Below are 19893 nucleotides of genomic sequence, written 5' to 3'. Positions count from 1 at the left end.
TCAATAGATGCAGAAAAAGCATTTGAAAAAATCCAATATCCACTCATGATTAAAACTCTAAGCAAACTAGGAATAGGGGGGAACTCTCTCAACCTGATTAAGGGCATTTACAAAAAAACCTGCAGCCAACCTCATACTCAATTACGAGAAACTAGTTCTAAAATCAGAAGCAAGGCAAGAATGTCTCTTCTTATCATTCCTTTTCAACACCATGTTAAGCAAATAAAAGGTATACTCCTTGTAAAGGAAGAAATAAAACTATCTTTGTTCACAGATGACATGATTATGTAGAAAATTTGAAATAATTTTAAATAATAAGCACTTATAGCAAGGTTGCAAGATACAAGGTTATTATACAAGTCAATTGCTTTCCTACAAAGTGGAAATTGAAATTAAAATACAATAAAATAGTAGAATTTGATAGTTAAAGTGCAATACCATTTACATTAGCACCCACAAAAATAAAATATATACTAAAATAGGTATAAATCTAAATATGTTCAAGATCTATATGAGAAAACTTACAAAATGCTAATGAAAGAAATCAAACAACAACTAAATAAATGGAGAAATATTCCATATTGATGGATAAGAAGGCACCATATAGTCAAGATGTCAGTTTTTTCCCAATTTGATCTATAGATTCAATGTAATACCAATCAATATCCCAGCAAGTTATTTTGTGGATATTGACGAATTAATTCTAAAGTTCATATGGAAAAGAAAAAGACCCAGAATAGCCAATACAATATTAAAAGAGTAGAACAGGCCGGGCACAGTGGCTCACGCCTGTAATCCCAGGACTTTGGGAGGCTGAGGCGGGCAGATCACGAGATCAGGAGATCGAGACCATCCTGACTAACACGGTGAAACCCCGTCTCTACTAAAAATACAAAAAAATTAGCCGGGCATGGTGGTGGGAGCCTGTAGTCCCAGCTACGTGGGAGGCTGAGGCAGGAGAATGGCGTGAACCTGGGAGGCGGAGCTTGCAGTGAGCCGAGATCACACCACTGCACTCCAGCCTGGGCAACCGAGCGAGACTCCGTCTCAAAAAAAAAAAAAAAAAAAAAATTAAAGAGTAGAACAAATTCAGAGGACTGACACTACCTGACTTTAGTACTTTCTGTAAAGTAATCAAGACAGTGTGGTGTTGGCAAAATAATAGACAAATATATTAATTGAAAAGAATAGAGATCCCAGAATTTTACCTACACAAAGAGGGTTAACTGATCTTTGACAAAGGAGTAAAGGCCATGCAATGGAGTAAACATAGTATTTTCAAGTAATGGTACTGGAATGACTGGACATCCACATGCAAAAAATAAATCTAGACACACACCTTACACTCTTCACAATAATTAACTCAAAATGGACCACAGACATAAACGTAAAATTTTAAACTATAAAACTTCTGAAGGTAACATAGGAGAAAATTTAGATGGCTTCGAATATGGCAAAAACTCTTCAGATACAACACCAAAGGTATGTTCTACGAAAGAAATAATAAATGATCTGGACTTCATTAAAATTAAAATCTTCTGTCCTGTGAAAGACACTGTAAAGAATGAGAAGACAAGTGATAGAATAAGAGAAAATATTTGCAAAAGGTATATATGATAAAGAACCATTATCCAAAATATAAGAACTCTTAAAATTCTGACAATAAGAAAACAATCTAATTTAAAAATGGACAAAAGATCTGAACAGACACTTCACCAAAGCTGTACAGATGGCAAATAAGCATATGAAAAGATGCTCAACATCTTATGCCATTAGGGAATTGCAAATTAAAACAACAAGATACACTACACAACTGTTAAAATGGTGAAAATCAAAACCACTGACAACAAATGCTGGTGAGGACGTGGGACGACAACAACTTTCATTCATTGTTGGTGGCACTGCAAAATGGTACAGCCACTTCAGAACACAGTTAGGCAGTTGCTTACTGCAAAATATACTCAACACATGATCAAGCAATTGTGCTCAGTGGTATTTTTCCAAATGAGTTCAAAACTTATGTCCACACAAAAACCTGCTCATGGAATACCATGTGATCCGGCAATTTCACTTGTGGGTAAATACACCCAAAGGATTGAAAGCAGAGTCTCTTGTCAAGGAACAAGCCATGCTAGAAGAAGAAGAAGAAGAAGGAGAAGGAGAAGGAGAAGGAGACGGGGAAGGGGAAGGGGAAGGGGAAGTGGAAGGGGAAGAGAAGGAGAAGGAGAAGGAGAAGGAGACGGGGAAGGGGAAGGGGAAGTGGAAGGGGAAGAGAAGGAGGAGGAGGAGGAAGAGGATGAAGAGGAGGAAGAGGAAGAGGAGAAATATTTGTGCACACTCGTGTTCATAGCAACATTCACAATAGCTAAAATGTGGAAGCAATACAAGTGTCTATCCACAAATTAATAGATAAACAAAAAGTGGTGGATACACACAATGAAATATTATCCAGCTTTTAAAAGGCAGGAAATTTTGATACATGCTACAACATGAAAAACCTTGAGGACATTATGCTAAGGGAAATAAGCCAGTCAGAAAACAACAAATACTATATGATTCCTTATATGAGGTATGCAGAGTAGTCAAAATCACAGAGACAGAAAGAATGGTAGTTTCCAGGGACTGGAAGGAGTAGGGAATGGGGAGTTATTGTTTAATAGGTACAGAGTTTCAGTTTTACAAAATGAAAAGAGTTCTGGAGACTGATGGCAGTGATCACTGTATGACAAGAATATACTTAATACCACTGAACAGTATACTTAAAAATGGTTAAAATGGTAAATTTTATGTTATGTGCATTTTGCCACAATAAGAAAATTTTAACCTGTACATGGATATTTATAGCAGCTTTATTCATAATTTTCTTGGAAGGCGACCAGCATGTCTTTCAATCAGTGAATGGATACATAAGCTGTGGTCCATCCAGACAATGGGATATTATTCAGTACTAAAAAGAAATGAACTATCAAGCCAAGAAAAGACATGGAGAAATCTTAAATATAATACATATTACTAAATGAAAGAAGCCAGTCTGAAAAGGCTACATATTCCAACTATAGGACATTCTGGGAAAGGCAAAACTATGGATACAGTAAAAAAATAAAAAATAAAAAAACGTTGGTTTCCAGGGATTAACGGGGAGTGGCAGATGAATAGATAAAGCACAGAGGATCTGGAAGGCAGGAAAATTACGGTGTATGATACTATAGTGGTGAATATATGTCATTATATATTTGTCAAAAAACCATAAAATGGGCGGGCACAGTGCCTTACACCTGTTATCCTCAGCAGGAGGATTGCTTAATGCCAGGAGTTCAAGGCCAGCCTGGGCAACACAGCAAGACCCTATCTCTACAAAACATTTTTTAAACATTTTCCAGGCATGGTGGTGCACGCCTGCAGTCCTACCTACTCTCAGGAGGCTGAGAGAGGAAGAGCTCTTCAACCCAGGAGTTTGAGGTTACAGTGACCTACGATAGTACCACTGCACTCCAGCCTAGGCAACAAAGACCCTGTCTCAAAAAAAAAAAAAAAAAAAACCCATAAAATGTACAAGAGTGGATCCAAATGTAAACTATGGACTTTGGGTGATGATGTGCCAATGTAGGTTCAGGAGTTGGGATGAATGTACCACTCTGGTGGGGGATGTTGATAACGTGGAGGCTGTGCAGGTATGGGGCAGGTGTGCAGGTACATGAGAAATCTCTACGCCTTCCTCTCAATTTTGCTGTGAACATAAAACTGCTCTAAAAATAAAACATAAATGAACAATAGAGTAAATGCTGTACCTAGAAAGTTAAGAACTATTTTGTCCTGGTTCTCTTGAATCTATTTGTATCAATTCACTACATTGCCCACCCATTCCTGCTTGAAACTCTCCTGCCTTGGTTTTTTGTAACATACTACTCCAATTCTCTGCCTTGCTCTTTTCGTGTGCCTTCTTTGTCTTTATTCCTTGTTTTGAGACTTGCTGTAGGCACACCCCTCAAAATTTCCTAGGCATGTCTCTCTACACACTAACTGCCTCAGGGAACACATCAGCTCTCAATTTCCAGTTACAATGGCTGCTGTGTTTGACGACTCCCAAGTTAACCACTCAGCTCTGAAGTGTCACCAGAACCCACCACCAAATGCCTGCCAGATATTCCTCATGGAATACCTCCTGTCATCTTGAACTTGCCACATCTCAAGTTCATTGCTTTATTTTCAAAGCCAGCATCTATTCCTGCCAAGAAACACATTTCCCTCTCTGTCTCCTAGGCTTGCAGCCATCTTTGATTCCTCCTTCTTTCCTGATCTCCATATGCCATCAGCCACCAAGTTCTGTGGACTCTTCCATCTGTTTCCTCGTTTGCAACTCCACAGTCACCACTAGAAGACAGGCCCTCTCCGTCTTCTGTCAGGCATTTTGCAGGCATCTCCCAATTTCTAGTCTCTCCTCTCTTCATCCATGCTTTAATCTGCAATGAGACCTGTCTTCTAAGGTATCTTTCTGTGCAATTTCCCTCTGCAAATGGAAGCCTATTTTGGAGTCCTGTGTTGAGCTGAATTGCCCACAATGGTCTTTTCCCACCATGGAATCCCTCAAAATCCATCACTTAGACCTCTCATTTGGTATCTACCACATCCTGCCTTATATTTGCAGTTATCTTCTTACCTGTGTCTGCACTCCCTTAACTAGATTTTAATGGCAAAATGAGTGTTTGTGGGCTGAAAGTGCCCACAAATAGAGTAAGACCCCAACCAGCAACACTCCAGGGGACCTGGCAGCTCTTTTGCTTCCCAGTGACTGTAAAAAGCTGTTCACAGAGCACTCTCACACGCATTCACAAGGAGGAATCAAATGTGAGGTCACAAAAGACTCATCCGTCCAGAGGAGGCCATTGGCCATATCAACTATTGTCTCTGTCATCAATTGCTGCTCATTTATTTCTTCACGTCCCACACAGCCCTGTTTCGATTTCTTAACGCATTACTCTCTCCACACCCTGATGTCTGTTCCATCCTGGCACAGCTAACGAGCACATGCCTGACAGCATGCATCTGATTTTTTTGCTAAGTCTTTGTCTCCTCCCATGTCCTGTTGCTGTGCCACTCCTGCCATCAGCCTTGTGTTCATGTGATTCTGTTCCATTGGTGTCCACTTTCCTCACCCCTAAACATCTGCGCTATAAATTGTGAACTTTTACTACGTTTTAAAATAAACAGATGTACACCCCCAAGCAAAAAGCTGTCCACTCATTCTAAAAAAAGACTTCCTTTCCCTGGGCAGATAACTTCAGCATATAGAGGAAATGTTTCTAAACTAAATTCCAATTTAAAGACCTTGTCTCCCCAAGCAGTTATCCCTCTCACCGAGGTGCTGATCTCCTGGATAGCTTTCACTTTGTGAGCCCATGTATCTGTATGTATGTCTCAACTGATAAACGCTTGTTCTCTGAGGACAGATCAAGGTGAGAAATCTCATCTTCACCTCACTGCACATTCCAGTTATCCAGCTCTGCTCCTCCCCAGATTGGGAAGCCATCCAGAATGCAGACATCACATTCCATCACAGAGCAGCCCAGGAGACCTCCCCTCCTGCCCTCTCCTGGGTTCAGCTATAACATGGGTCATCCCTATACTTGAGTGGAGTTGGTCCATCTCTATTGGGCAGGGAAATCCCTAGTAGAATTTCACATCTTGTTGGGCTGTTAGCCATACTCAATTTCACACACTTCAATTTTAGACATCTGGAAACCCCAAAGTCATGCGATCTTCTCTCACAGAAACAAGGAAAATATGAGCACATGTTGTGCTGGGCCTGCTCGGAGTTTCAGCAGCAGCACCAGCAAGCCAGGGAGCATGGAGCACCCTGTCTGGGATGTGAGCAGCAATCCCATGTCAACCTTCCTGGCCCAGAAGAATGCTCTGACTCTCTTCAGCAGTCTCTCTTCCCTGGGCACCCACAGTGCAAGATTTGTTTGTTTGTTTGTTTTTTGAGAGGGTGTCTCGCTCTGTTGCCCAGGCTGGAGTTCAGTGGTGCAATCTTGGCTCACTGCAACCTCTGCCTCTCAAGTTCAAGCGATTCTCCTGCTTCAGCCTCCCTAGTAGTAGCTGGGACTACAGGCACGTGCCACCATGCCTGGCTAATTTTTGTACTTTTAGTAGAGACGGGGTTTCAGCATGTTGGCCAAGCTGGTCTCAAACTCCTGACCTCAGATGATCCTCCCACCTCAGCCTCCCAAAATGCTGGTATTACAGGTATGAGCTACCTCACCTGGCCACAATTATTTGTTAAAAGTACTTCTGTCACTCCCTCAGTCTCCCATAGCTGTTTGGCATCCACCCAAACCTGCAGAGCTCTATTAGTTGCACTCTTTTCTGAGCCCCTCTAAATTCATCCTTAAATGGGTAGCTCTCATATTCAGATACACAGACGGCATACCGGGTCACTTCCAAATGACAACTGCTTCCAAGCATGCATACTGGTAGCTCACCGTCCGTGAACTTGCCATGTCATTTCTAAATAGCATAATCAATTGTCTCTTACCTCTGAACTTGTGGGCCTCCTCTTCAGAGCTCCACCTGGTTTCCCAGTGTCCTCCCAGGGCAGGGGGTTGTGATCTGTGGCCACTCCTGCTGCCTCCACTGGCCAGCTTGTTCTAGGTTCCTGGCTGGGCTCTGGTCTGACCCTTTGGCTGTGGGGGCTTCAAAAATGCCAATTCTGTAGTCATGATCACCTACCTATTTAATGTCCACACACACACACACACACACACACACACGCCCTTCAGAATATGGGGTTAGAAGGACCTCAAGCAGTTATCTGAGTCATCTCCCAGCCTTTGTTTATGCATTCATTCATTCAGTTATTAAACAAACAGTATTTATTCTACATGATACCAAGCCCTGAGGGTTCAAGAAATAGTGAAACTAAGCCCCTTAATGTGGTAGACACCTGTTGTTTGATTTTTTGGTTTCTTTGTCTTTTTGTTGTAGTATGCATCCCCGCTTTGCTGACAGTAGCTCCTGGGTTTTCTTTTGTGAGCCACTTATCCCCCATTCATAGGCTACAGAGTTTCAAAGAGGCCTGCCCCTTCCCCATCCCCAGCCCACAGTGAGGGATGGACACAACACCCAGTAGTTCTGACCAATCAGAAGCACAATGACTGACCTAGGACGGTGCTTCTCAAATATTTTAGTCTCAGGACCCCTTTTTACTCTAAAAAAAGATTGTGGACTCAAGAGTTTTTGACCATGTGAATTATATTTATAAATATTTACCATATTTGAAATTTAAACTGAGGGAAGTTTTAAATATTTCTTTATCGTGCTAACCCAATTGTCACATGAATGAGGTAGCCAAACGGCACGGATGGAGGTCAGGCACGGCCCCAACAGCATGGCCTCCCTCTCACCAAGGCTGATCTGGCTACTGCCCATGCTGAAGGAAACCCTGCCCGCAACACAAATCAACACCAGGCTCCAATACGGCAACTTCCCTCAAGGAAACCAACCGGCCACTTGGTGGCAAAATGGCCATATGGGGCCCCTTTTATGTTGGAAGTGGCGGCAATTCATTTCAGCAGAACTGACAACATTCTGGTATGGGTTTGCCTTTCTTGCTTGCAGGGCCCTAGCCAGCACTACTACCTGAAGAGTCCAGAGTGTTTGATCCACATTCTCACATCCCACGTAACATTGTGCTCACATAGCATCAAGAGCCTTACTTTACGGCACAGGAGGTGAGACAGTAGCCCCATGACCATGAGACCCACTGGTATCTCACATCCCATCCAGCCCTGAAGCTGCTGGCCTAACAGATGGACAGAAGTATCTTCCAAAGGCACAGATGAGGAGTCAATGAGGATGTGATGCCCTGTACAGACAGGGTGCACCCTGCAACACACAGTTTGCATGCTAAGCCAATGAGCAGCATATAGCACATGGGTCCAGGAAACAACAGGTGGGAGCAGGAATGGCCCAACTTATCATCTTGCAGAAAAGTTTTGCCTCTGGTCCCTGTACCTCTAAGCTCCATAGGTTAACAGTTTCTGGCTCTCAAAGAGGGACACAACTACTGATGGATACAGAGAGAAGCCCACTGAACTTTCAGCTATGGCTGCCACTGGGCACTCAGGCTCTTTATGCCAAGGGACCAGCAGACAAGAAGAAGATCTCCATTCTGACAGAGACAATAGACCTTGATCATCAGGAGGAAGTCGAGTTGCTGTTACAAACAGGAGCAAGAAGAAATATGTTTGGTAACCAGGTGAACTTATTAGGCCTCCCCAGTCCTGGCCAATTGTACAGTACCTGGACAAGTGCAACACCCATGGCCTTAGAAGTGAATGCAAACAAACGCTTGCATAGCTCAGGGATGAGGGTCTCGGTCTCTCCACCAAGTAAGCACAAGCAGAGGGGAATCCAGAATGAGAAATAGAGGAGGGAGATAATGAGGCAGTTGCAGCCTCAAGTCCAACTACAGCAGTGGTGACTATGGCTCCCTCCACCAACATTCCTGTTCTAAGTTTTCCCCAGGAGAAGAGGTGCACCAGAGAGCTGAAGGACCTCTTCCCAGTACCCAGATGAAGGAAAAGGCTCCAAAAGGGGAAAAATATGAGCTGTCGTGGAGACTGTGCTGCCTACCAAGGGCCCCTGCCTGAGGATGGAAGGATTCATTCACCCATCTGTTAGGAAGATTATCTGATAACAGCTCTTAGCTGTCACCATCTTCAAGAATGACTTTGGCTAAACAGAGCTGCCTCACCCAAGATCACACCCCTTTCCAGGGAAGCCTGCATCCAATGACAGATCCACCTTGGGGACAACTCAGAAAGGCCATCCCAGCTTTAGTTCTCCCTGTGGGGTGGGCTGAGATCTTGTGACTTCATTGCTGCCCTAGTTCTCCCTCTTCCCGATCCTGCTTCCTTCCCTTTCCCCACAGACATCCATCCTAAGAACGCTCCCTAATCCTTTTCCTGCACACAAATCTCCATCTTAGGATCTGCTTCCCAGGGGGAACCCAACCTGCCATGGTACCCCCAGCCCCAGGTGGGCCAGCTGCAAGCTGAGCCACCAGCACTGCTCTGCACACTTCAGCCTAGCCCAGACGAATAAGGCAGCATTCAGGCACCTGTGACACTAACTCCAGAAGACTTTAACTAACACTAACACCCACTGGACACTTTCCTTGAAAGATATTCGTATGATAAGTTTAAAAGCGTTGTTAACAAATAAGATGTGAGCAGAGAGGACGTTGTGGAAGATGATTCAGGAACTTCCGGTGTTGGTGGTGTCATGCATGAGCAATGCTTTTAACCATGATGGTCCAATTAAAAGGAGAAAAATGGGTTGGGAGAAAAGATGGGCTTGATTTCGGATTTTGGACCAGCTGAGGCTGAAATGATGGGGGATATCCAAGTGAAGATATCTACAAGGCAATTGGAAATTTAAAAACATTGGGTGGTAGTTTGCCTCCAGTCCCTGCACTTCTGAGCTCTATAGGGTCACAGGTTCTGACTCTCAAAGGGGGATACTTCTACTGCTGCACACAGCAAGAGTCCCACTGAACTTCCACTGACAGCTGCCACCCAGGCACTTTGGGCTCCTTATGCCAAGAGACCAGGAGGCAAGAGTAGGATCATCATCGTGTTAAGGACTGAGGATTAGGATCTGAAGGACTTTCTAACGTAGGGGAGGGTGGAAACCATAGTCCTGGAGGAGAAAACCCAAGAGAATTGCAAGAAAGTTGATAGTCCATTTGTCTTCCAAAATCCCCTGCATGAGGAGATGCCAATGCTCTTCTCTTGGCAGCAGTTCCTGATGTGTCACAACCCTCAGTTTCTGGAAGTGTTTCATTCTTTACAGCCCAAATCCCTCGTGAGCTAGTGAACTTGTTTCTTCTCTGGTTCTAAGTTATATAAAACACTTTGCATTCTTAATGATATTAAACTCCCTCAACCTTTCAGGATAAAATAATTTCCTATCCCTTCATTATTTTGCTCCTCAAGAAGAAAATTTTATTGTAACAAACAGACCTAGATAAGTTAAAAATTAATTACAGGAGACTACTTCAGAATTCCAGGAACCAGTGAAGCTCAACAGGCCACATGCCCAACCTGGATGACCTTAGCTTTTTTTTGCTTTTTTTTTTTTTTTTTTCCTAGCTGATGTTCTAGTCAACAACCACCACAGATGATGAGCTTTTCCCAGGAACATGATTTGCAGAATGCTTGCATGGTTTTATTTCAGACTTGAAAAAGAGAGAAGATTATGTGATCTCTTAAAAACAAAAGTTAAGCTTCTTCACTAGAAAGCTGGTCTGGTCCTCTTTGTAAGAACTATGAACTGCATCTGGATGGATTTGAAGCAATGCAAGGGTAGTGCTTTATGTGTCATTAGAGGAGACCAAATGCTGAACTAGAGGCTAGATTCAAACCCCAGCACTCACCCTAAGTGTGTGACCTGAGTCAGCCTTCTTGGTGTGCGTTACTCACTTTTAAAATGAAAGGATTAAGCTAAATCACCACGGTGGTCTCTTGAAGTCAGCAATTCTAGGCTGTGATGTGTTTCCTTACGGTTTCATATTTCCATGTAAGCTTCCTAAGCCAATCATAAATCGTTTAGGGCAGACACATGGAAGTGATTTCCCCCTTTTCCCCTCATGTAACAGAACACATTTGTCAATGACAGTGGTCCTCAAACACAGCTGGATTTAAAAATCACCTGCAGTGATTTGAGATGGGTTATAGCTGCTGATTTACGGATCACTTGCCCAGGTATTTGGATTTGGTCTAGAATCAGGCCCAAAAATGTGCATGTGGAACACATTTCCCAGGTGATTTGAATGTAAGTTGGTCCAGCAACCATATTTGAGAAACGTTATTGTGCATAGCAGATACAAAATACACATTGAATGACTAACAATGATTCTGATATCCCTCATTCTTCCCATTGTAGGCCACGGTTTATTTTCTGAATGAGGTTCTTCAATATTGCCATCTTTTAAAGTTTTAGAAAGCGTTTTCTGGCCGGGCGCGGTGGCTCACGCCTGTAATCCCAGCACTTTGGGAGGCCGAGGCGGGCGGATCACGAGGTCAGGAGATCCAGACCATCCTGACTAACATGGTGAAACCCTGTTTCTACTAAAAATACAAAAAATTAGGCAGGCGTGGCGGCGGGCACCTGTAGTCCCAGCTACTCGGGAGGCTGAGGCAGGAGAATGGCGTGAACCCAGGAGGCGGAGCTTGCAGTGAACCGAGATTGCGCACTCCAGCCTGGGCGACAGAGCCAGACTCCGTCTCACGAAAAAAAAAAAAAAAAAAAAAGCATTTCCTTACAATGAATTGTTGATGGTGCTGATTATCTGAATGGGTAGATGATTTTTATTTACTCTGATTTGTTGTTCTCGTTTTTCTTATACTCTCAAGGACTAGAAATATAAAATTAACTTGCAATAGCTAAGCAATATAAGTTTCTCTCATTTTTCATTCTTTAAAACATACTGACAAGTCAGAGAAGCACATTTTAAAGGACAGCTAATATGTGTTCACTTATTTTATTTTAAGTAATGCTTCGGCAAAAGAAAAATGCAATAAAATAAAATTATTTTATTTATCGGATGTTTTTAAAATTAAGTTATGAAAATGGTTTCCTGTTGCCTTTAGGTGACTGGTTTTTTATTTTTTTGTTTTGGGTTCTTTTGTTGCTTGCTTGAAAACTCAAACTTGGAAGTACTGTTCCAATGCAAAATTTTCTAGCACCAAATTTGCTTATTATTTATTTATTTATTTATTTATTTAATTTTGAAACGGAATTTTGCCCTTGTCACCCATGCTGGAGTGCAGTGGTCTGATCTTGGCTCACTGCAACTTCGGCCTTCCGGGTTCAAGAGATTCTCCCGCCTCAACCTCCCAAGTAGCTGCGATTACAGGTGCCCGCCATCACGCCTGGCTAATTTTTGTATTTTTAGTAGAGACGGGGTTTCGCCATGCTGGGGAAGCTGGTCTCAAACTCCCGACCTCAGGTGATCCGCCCGCCTTAGCCTCGCAAAGTGCTGGGATTACAGGCGTGAGCCACCGTGCTCGGCCAATTTGCTAATATTTTAAAGTCTAGCTCGTCAGAGCCGTGGCTCCCACGCCAGCGATGGGGAACCCCTGTCAGTGGATAAATTGCTCCCAAAAGACTGAGGAGGAGCTGGATGAGGGCGACCACAAGGAGCCAGACGAGACCCTGTCGGAGAGGCCATGGGGCCTGAAGGAGATGTTCCGGAGAGGGGCCATTCCGAGGGCAGAGCCACTTTTCATCTTTCCCCTCTTCGTGGCTCAAAAAATGTACTGGTTTTCCAGGGCAGCCTTGTGGATTGGAACCTCTTTCTTGATAATTCTGGTTCTTGTTGTCATCTTTGAGACAGAGAAGTTGCAAACGGGGCAACCGCAGCAGCAGCAGCACCGGCAGATACGTCTCCAGCCCCACACGGCTGTCCAGAGGAATGCCAGGGGCCCTCCTTCACTTCCTGGAAAGATCTAGATGGTGACTGCTATATTTGAGCTGTCTCGGTGGGGGAATTTTAAATTCAATAGTGTTTGAATTCCTGATTATTTTGATTTTTTTTTAACTTTGTTACATGGATTTATCTAAACCTGGTGGCAAGAATTCTCCTCACATTGTCTCACAAAGAGGGCTTAACTCGCCACTGTGCTCTCCACGCTCTCCTGACTTACTTCTGTCCTCACTCTGTTGCCAGAGTGCAGCCATGCTGTGGTTATTCCAGCCCTGGCCACCACCTCCCTCACCCCCCAACTCCTTTCAATCAATTGCTCCTAACTGGAAGATTTCCTCACTATCTGATTGTGAGGTAGCAACTGATGCTAGTGGAAGGGTGGTACCCCTGATCATTAACAACTGCTTTAAAAAGAGAGAGAGAGAGAGAAAACAGCGTGTATACACTATGAAACACACAAAATGCATTACAATAGTAGCGTAAAGCAGCCACTGTGAGTCCTTATGTATGTTGGACAGGAGGGAGGCCGGCTGCAGCTTTAGCCACAGGATGAGGGCTGTGAAGGACAGGAATGTGAGCTCATTTTCTCTGCACTTTTTGTCTATTAGACCTGTGTGTGTAAATAATAATAATAATAAAGCCAGCACTCACTTTTTGTACTTAAATATTAAAAATGACTTCCAACTGAAAGTGAAAATAAATAAAGTATAGCTTGTAAAGCAGTGTTCAGATTTTCACAGCACTAGAATGTTCTGCACGTAAAGGGAATAGTCGTCATAGGAGACAGGACAGAGGGTTGAGGCACTGCCTGGATAGAGCATATTCCAGAGCACGTGGCATGAACTGAGCCCAGGCCACCGTGGGAGCTTCAGCTAGGTGCTTGCTTCCATTCATTCTCCACTTGAGGCCAGAGAAACCAGACTTTGGGGACTCAGAGGGAAAGGGTGGGAAGGGAATGAGGGATAAAAGACTACAAACTGGGTGCGGTGTATACTGCTCGGGTAATGATGGGTACACCAAAATCTCACAAATCACCACTAAAGAACTTACTCATGTAACCAAACACCACCTGTTCCCCAATAACCTAGGGAAATAACAAATTTTTAAGAAAGAAAAAAACCATAAATCTGCCTACACCCCTGTTCTGGGCCAAGCTGTTTCCCCCTCCCCACCCCACCCCACCAAAAAAAAAAAAATGTGTATGTTGTAGTCTAGTACCCCAGAGTATGAGTGCACTTGAAAATAAGGCCTTGAAAGAGGTGGTTAAGTTAAAATAAGGGCATTAGGGTGGGCCTTAATCCAATCTGATAGGTGTCTTATAAAAAGAGAAAGAGACACTCAGGGGGTGCATGCACAGAGGAACTACATCGAGAGAGCACCAGGCAGAGAGAAGACAGCCAAGGAGAGAGGCCTCGGGAGAGCCCACACTGCCAACACCTTGATCTTGGACATCCAGCCTCCTGACTTTTAAGCCACCCAGTCTATAGTATTTTATTATGGCAGCCAGAGCAAACTAGTACAGTCTCTCTCTCTCTTTCTCTCTGTCTCTCTTTCTTTCTCTCTCTCTCTCTCTTTCTTCCTCATATACCTCCTATGCACACTGCCATTCTTCCCTTAGAAACTTCCAGGTCTCCCATTTCCTTTAAGACAGAGGCCTCACCCAGACACCTGCCAGGCCACCATCTCTGTCCCCCAGCCACGCCTGTCTTCCTGTGACAGATCCCTCACTCCTGAGCACTGTGAATTACTCCTTCCTCCACTCCCCTCACCTAGTCAGCTTCCACCACCCTTGGGTACTATCACAAATGCCACTCCTTCAGGAACACCATTCTGGACACCTTCACTGCAGCACACCTTTCTACTGTAGGCTCTCATCAGCCCTGCATATTTCCTTCATGGTACACACAGAGTTTTGGGGTTTTTTAAACTTTTATGTGCATTTATTTATTTCATTCATGTCTGTCTCCCCATTTCAACGTGGTCTCTAAGAAGGCATGGACTTGTCTGTTTTGTTCCCTGGGAATAGAGTTCTCAGGGCCTCTCATAGGGGCTGGCAAAGAGTGGGCACACAACCAATAATTGTTGAATCAATGAATGACTGTGATTTACACCCACTGCTGGGCATGGGGAAATGGATGGGTCAGAAGGTACAAAGAAAGGGGAAACTAATGCAACTCTATGTGAACGAGGGAGCTCAGTCAGTGGCATGAAAGCCAACTCTAGAAACATCTGTTTGCAAAATGATCCTCAATTACCAGAACTAGCAAATACTGACTCTGTTTCCTCTCCTGGTATAGACACTAAGCACTCCGCCCTGAGCTGGGTGATGGGAGCCCCTGCATTACTCACGCAAGGCACAGCCTGTGACATTGACTTTGAAACCGTTTCCTATTACCTCTTTCCTGTCTAAAGTCAAGGTTGTCCAGCACTCCCCACCCTTTGGCATCCTTTGACCACTTACTTGCCTTCCAGCCATTTGTTCTCCCAGCCCTCCCCTTTCTCCTTAGGAAGCAAGTTTTCTCTTCACCTTGTCATTATTCTCAAACCTGGCAGAACATCCAGAACATCACAATCATATGGAGGCATTTTTCATAACAACATTCCTGGGCCCAGTCTCCAAAGATTCTGAAGTTCACCCAGCAAAGAAAATATAGTCTGTTGCCATCTGCTCTGAAGTGATGAGCCATACTCTCTTGGACTAGCTTAGTGTTACAGTGAATTTATTTGAGTGGTTAAACTAGCTTAATTGTCTCCCAAATATTAGCCTAGGGATATCAAATTTGATAAACACAGTGCGAGGTCCTAATTGTATGATAATAACAAACATTAGTATTGTGGCTTACAGTTGACAGCATGCCTTCTCAGCCTTCTTCTTATGTGATTCTCCCCATCTGTGAAGGCAAGGAAGGGCAAAACCATGATCCCTCCTTATGGGCAAGAAAACCTTGATGAATTACTTGCCCAGGCTACACATTAGAAATGGCAGTAGGGCCAAGGTCAAACTTCTAAGTCTATGGAGCAGAAATGTGTCACCACCCAACACTCACAGCCTTTGTCTCTGCTATTAAACCCACTACCTAAAGCTTTCTGAATACCAAGTTAAAGCTACTGATGCTAAATCAACGTAGACTAATTGACATATTTTTAATAATTCTTTCTTGAATGTCTACCATATGTCGGGCACTCTTCTAGAAACTGGAGATGTAGAGTAAACCAACAGATCAAGCCTCTACCCCCAAAGTCTGTGCTGCTTTCTGACAGCCAGGGCCCCTTTCTGGATGCCCAAGTAGTCACGGCAGTCATGAAATGGATGCTATAAACATCTCTTTCAAAACGGATTTCTTGAAATAGGTTGTCCTGAGGCTAATACACAAAAAATACTCATTTCCACTTAAGCCAAATAAACAGAAACATTTCTAAAGCGTAGTTTTACAACTCTTTTGTAACTCTATAGGAAAATAACTATAAGACCAAAAGACTCAGGAGGATTTATTTTGTTAAATTTCTAGACCACTTGCCACCAGGGTACCTTGTCAGCCCCTTCACCTCTCCCAGCCTCAATCTCCTTAGGTACCCAAAGTTAGAATTACAATAGCGTCCACCCCGTCATGTTATTGGAAAGAACAAAAGACTTAATCTCCAAAGCATCCAGGACAATGTCTGGCACACAGTAAGCCAGTCTCTGAAAACCTTATTATTTCCATGCCAGCCATGTGCAGAAGGCATTTCTCTTCACCTATTAATGCTGGATTTCATTTTATCTTCTACTCATCATGTACTCTGAGGTTGCCTTTCTGCCTTTCCTGAGACTCACAATCACTTCCAATTTAATATCCACCATGAATTTAATTAAAGTTCTGTTAGCATCTACCTCTTCTAGACCATTAATGAGGCTGTTAGATAAAATGCAATAAAGATCCCTGGAGCAGCCCAGCAGACATTGCTATTAATCATTGTTTACCTCTCTTCAGTTCATGCTCATACTTCATGGCCATTCCTATCCGTTTCCTCACTTTGAAAATAAAAGTAATAACAGTTACTTCAAAGAATTGTGGCAAGGATTCCAAGAGGTTCTGTACCGTGGTGTCAAGCATCACTTCAAACCTCACTGCTGCTGGGGAAAAAGAATAGGTTACATCAGCAGGGAGTTTTCCAGAGAACAGAGTGGTCTCCAATGCTGAGATTCAGTGAGTCTGCCAATTTTTGCTACCTTTGATGGTTTGAATTTAAACAACACTCTAATCATGAATAATATCTTAAAAAGCAGAAGTACCTGTGGGATCCTCTAACCCAATTTCTGATTCTAATCAGTAAGCCTCTAAAGCCTTGCTACTCAAAATATGATTTCTGGATCAAAAGTCTGTTAGGAAGACAGAATCTTGAGCTTCACCTCACCTAAGGATCTGCTTTTTGGCATGATGATTTATATGTTCATTAAAGTTTAAGAATCATTGCCCTACTTAATACCCTTTACAGGTGATCTGAGACTCAATAGCTTAACAAAGCCATGATGTGTGTGAGTGAGTGTGTGTGTGTGTGTGTGTGTGTGTGTGTGTGTGTAGGGGATGATACCCAGGCATTAGAACATTCAAATATAATAATATCCTAAAACTTCTTTCCAAAAGCAATAAACTTTAGAAAGAGCTATTCTAAAAATAAAAAGATAGCTCACATGCTGGTAAGTTATCACCTTATTCACTTTGACCTTGAACCAATCCTCTTGATTCGTTCCCCCCACCCCCGCCCTTTTCTGTTCTCTGAGCAACTTGATTTTCCGTTTGTTTTCTAGTTCCTAATTGGAAAATCAGGCACTGCCATGCCAGGAAAGATTAATATTTATCTCATTTTCAACCCGGTCTCTGAATAGGTGGATGTTTACGTGGCAGCCAGGACCTATATGAAGTGGTGGGGTGCCTGGAGACCCGTGCATATAGGGGCTTGTAAAACTATGAGTCTAAAGTTCAACCAAAACCAGGGGCAGAGTACGGCCTAGGTTCACTTTTGTTTCCACCTTTTGCACTGCCCTCTGAAAGTTAAAGACTGGCCTGAAGACCCAAAAGATGCCACTGCTTTTTAGTGGCTGTACTGGAAGAATATTCAGGGGAGCATGGAATCCTCTCCTCAATTTCTTTAAGCCTTTTTATAGGCTCATTCCCTGAAAGATGACAACCATAGACTTCCCCTATTCTGAATCCCTCTGAATTCTATTTTGTCTTGAATTTTTAAAAAGTCCCATAATTCAAAATCATTACCAGTTTCCCAACTAGCACAGACCATGGGCACAGACCATGTCACATATAACTTTGGAAAGACACCAAAGGACACCTAGAGCCATTAAGGAACTATGTGCCTTAGAAACTTGGGCTTCCTGAGACATTTTCCTCAAATGTGAAATGGAACTAGCAATAGGGTTACCGTGAGAATTTAAAAAGAAAAAAAAGTGAATACACAGAAAGTGCTCAATCGGCTCAATAAACACCATTGATTGCTGGACCGCAGAAATCAGATGAACCCATATTACCACGTGCCCATCTCTCCTCCCATGGGGAAGCAAGCAGGCAGTAGAATGGCCACGATCATCATGAAATATAGGTCCTGGTTTCCTAGGCATTTGTCAGTTAATTTCTCTTTGTGTCTCTAATGATTTGTATGTCTGTAAGGAACCCTGAAAATGATCATAGACGGCTGGCTTAATGAAAAGTGGGAAATGCCTAATGTAACAAAAATGACACATTTTCATATTCCTCTTCCCTGAAATGGATGAAATTTCCCTCCAAGGTTTAGGTTCCTTCCTGCATGAGAAGAGCATTTGAACATTACAGGGAGGGAGGGATGGGGGGAGACTAGATACCCGATGCAGACAGTGAAGTGAATGAAATCAAGATAATTAGATGCTGCTGAAATACCTACATGTCTTCTAAAAACCAGGAGAAAACACCGATCAGATGTGGCTGACAGATTGCATGTTGTTGCCTAGCACTGGTCTGAAGTGACTGGGAGTTGCTAGGCAACCCATCCTCCTGGGCTTGGTGAGCCAACAAACGCTAGACAGATGCTTTTCCTCTGCTATCCTGCTGCCCCTCACAATTTTCTCATCTGTAAGATTCACACCTGATTAATGTTTCCCCTGGACTTTTTTTTCCACTTGGATTGGGTGCTGCGACGTGCAGGTTTGCCCGTGCTCAAGTGAGCCTGGCTGCCTACTTAAAGAATGCCTTGCGGCAAAAAACAAGTGATCTTCTAAAGATTAAACTACATTGAGATTGAAGACAAATGATCCTCTAAAGATTAAACTACATTGAGATTGAAGCCTGAACTGTTGAGTGTAGGGCAGGAATCTGAACTGTTTCTTGTAGAAATTATCAAATTACCATCTGCATCAAAGGCGGATTGGTCTGGTACTGATTGGAGTGCCCTGGCCCAAATATCAAAGTCACTCAAGTTTTTTCTTATCACCCTAAATAATTTGAGAGAGGGAAAGTGCTTTTCCCTAGCAGGGAGCTTTCTCTAACTGCTCAGAGGTTTACCACACTTTCCAGCAAATCTGCTCAGCTCCTATGAAAGAGCCAAGTGTAAATATGAATGACTGAGAATAGCTTACTCTTACCCTAGCCTACCCTTTCCAGCAGTATTTACATTATTAGGGCGCAAGGTAGAATTTCAGGAAGGAGGTAGAGAAAAAAAAAATGTTTCTTCCTCCTTTCTTTCCTCATTTCCTCTCTGTTTAACATAAATTGTAACAAAAAAGTGGCAATCTACTAATAATATTTAACATTTAGCTGGGCTCATCTCATACTAGTTCCTACTCTCCTGGAACTTCTGATGACAAAAGATGTCAACATATTCAAGCTAATATTGTTGATCATACACTATTAAAAAGAGTGACCTTCTCTAGTTTAGCCAGGTCTCTGGTTTATTGGAGCTTTCTGGGTTAATGGGACGGTGATTTTCATTCTGAGTGCGGCATTGCTATTTCTCCCCTTCCATTTATTTGGTGTTTTAAAACCTTTCAAAGTGTTTTCACATCCATTATCCTACTGTTCTATAAACCTCTATGCTATGATGCATGGAAGTTAATTACAATGCTTTAGAAGGAAACTGCAGAGCATAGTGGGAATGAATTTTACTCCACAAACTCAGGTGTAAAAGACATAGTACTCTATTTAGAGCAGCTTAATTCTGAATTGAGGCCTCATCCCAGTGGTTTGGAAGAAAATTCAGTATCACTCATGATAGCCCTAGATGCAAGAGGCTTAGGAAATGACTGTGAAACGGAGAAAGGGTCCTTTACCTCCAGTCCATAGCAGCTACTACTGTATTCTCTGATCTCAGCTCATGTGATCCCTTGAAGCTCGTGCTTTTTCATGCAACAGGTGAGGCACAGAATCTGCATCATGGAGCCCATA

At 43.0% G+C, this 19893-nt stretch overlaps 1 long non-coding RNA gene across 1 annotated transcript in view; it reads right to left on the bottom strand.

Moving 5' to 3' along the window:
- Positions 1 to 18534, bottom strand: part of LOC129049479 (uncharacterized) — a 41269-nt gene extending 22735 nt beyond the window's left edge. The window contains exons 1-2 of the long non-coding RNA XR_008512584.2: positions 18398 to 18534; positions 6533 to 6689 (exon numbers count right to left, since the gene is read on the bottom strand). This is a non-coding gene — a long non-coding RNA (uncharacterized LOC129049479). The remainder of the gene's footprint in view (positions 1 to 6532; positions 6690 to 18397) is intronic.
- Between the last annotated feature and the right edge of the window lie 1359 nt (positions 18535 to 19893).

The sequence above is a fragment of the Pongo abelii genome, chromosome 14 (assembly GCF_028885655.2).
Source record: "Pongo abelii isolate AG06213 chromosome 14, NHGRI_mPonAbe1-v2.0_pri, whole genome shotgun sequence".
Taxonomy (NCBI): domain Eukaryota; kingdom Metazoa; phylum Chordata; class Mammalia; order Primates; family Hominidae; genus Pongo; species Pongo abelii.
Note: the sequence above shows the minus strand (reverse complement) of the source record. Positions and strands in the feature narration are given on the sequence as shown.